General features: G+C 32.8%; 1 protein-coding gene and 1 pseudogene across 1 annotated transcript in view; one reads left to right on the top strand and one right to left on the bottom strand.

The window, feature by feature from the left end:
- Positions 1-351, top strand: part of LOC119587070 — a 9,182-nt pseudogene extending 8,831 nt beyond the window's left edge.
- Positions 1-1,528, bottom strand: part of LOC119587074 (S phase cyclin A-associated protein in the endoplasmic reticulum-like) — a 23,573-nt gene that overhangs the window by 11,437 nt on the left and 10,608 nt on the right. The window lies entirely within an intron of this gene.

The following is a 1,528-nucleotide window of genomic DNA, read 5'->3' as shown; positions in this document are numbered from 1 at the left end:
TGAAATGAAGTAGGAGTCTCTTTTATAGATAAATTCAATGGTCCTGAGTCGTCAAAAAAAGGGTCTTATGTATTGGGAATGCTATTTTTATTTACCCGTTGTTGTTGCAGAAGCATTTTGACAGGAAATTTTTTTTTATCTTCATTTTACTTCTATTGCTTGATTATTTTTCTTCAAGGTTTTGTTTGCTGTTTTTTTTGTTCTGATATAGTGTAGCAGTTTTAAGCTGTGTGTTGGCTTTTGGTATTTGTTTTTTTATTTGCAGGTACTCGAAGACTTCCTGCACAACAGCCAAGCTTTAGACAAACCTCTTTGTCCATATTCTTCGCAGAAACCTATGTCCAAGGTTAAGAAAGTTAGAGAATGTAGAAATTTTTAAAATTTACTTGAATTTGTATCTTCTTACAAATTTTTATCTTTGTACAACTCGTTAATTTTGTACGCGGTGGGCGGCTTTTATGTACATCCCTTAGAAATCTCAAATAATCTCAAGAAACCTATGTGATTTAAACCCTAGGGGACTTTTAAATTTTTGTGACAAAACATACTATGTACCAGATTTTTTTTCTGTTTTTGCAAGGAAACATGGACTCATTCTACACAAGTGAGAAGGAATCACTGGGGTGTTGTGATATGTGGAATTATTATACAGGAATTCCACTCTGTTAAGAGAGGGGATCATTTATGCAGGGATTCCATTCATTGGGAAAGAGATCCATGTTTGGCATTTTATGCTTTGCTGTAATTAGAGTATTGTTACTCTTTAAGGAAAGAGTTACGTGTTAGTTTTGCCATTTTAACCCTGAAATGGGTTGGAAATTTCTTTTCTTTTTTCTGCTTAAATCAGACATTTTGATGAGCTTTGTCATACACACTTGCATTACAGGTATTTGTTAGTGATAGGCTTGTTAAGGTGATAAGAAACATTCCAAAATTTCATGGAGAGAAGTATAGATTTACCAAGAGCAACAGTTTGCTACTTGCAGAATTCCTAAACATTTGTTCCTGCCATATATTACTCTCACAGATATTAATAACAAGTGTGCATTTATACTGTTACAGCTACGAGAGCTTAATGTTCCAATATGTTAACATAATTGACATTTACTGTTCATAGATTTACTGAAATGAAATGAATTTCAGGATTCATGGATATTATCGTTAAAGTTATTACCAAGGTAATTTCAGTGAGTGAGGATACTTTGAAATAATAATATGACTAGTGCCATTGCGATGTACCAAGTGTATCTTGAAGCTTTTACTCTATACTGTTTACTGAACATTGCAGTCACTTAGCCAAAAATAATAGTATGTGATAATAACTAGTGAATAGATAGGCCGTAGGCTAGATATGTTGTTGGTTTTCACAATGTAGACTTTACTATACATTGTTGCCTTAAGAGTTAGTCACACAGTTATTGTTATTATTATTTTGTTTTTAAGTTGCAGTTTTCAGTATTTGTGAATTCCAGTATAGTCATACTTTTGTTTTGTTCCACGTGTCTAGCTGTACCTCATTTTCTTAATG

This window comes from Penaeus monodon, chromosome 22 (genome assembly GCF_015228065.2).
Source record: "Penaeus monodon isolate SGIC_2016 chromosome 22, NSTDA_Pmon_1, whole genome shotgun sequence".
Lineage (NCBI taxonomy): Eukaryota > Metazoa > Arthropoda > Malacostraca > Decapoda > Penaeidae > Penaeus > Penaeus monodon.
This window is presented reverse-complemented; position numbering and strand designations above follow the sequence as displayed.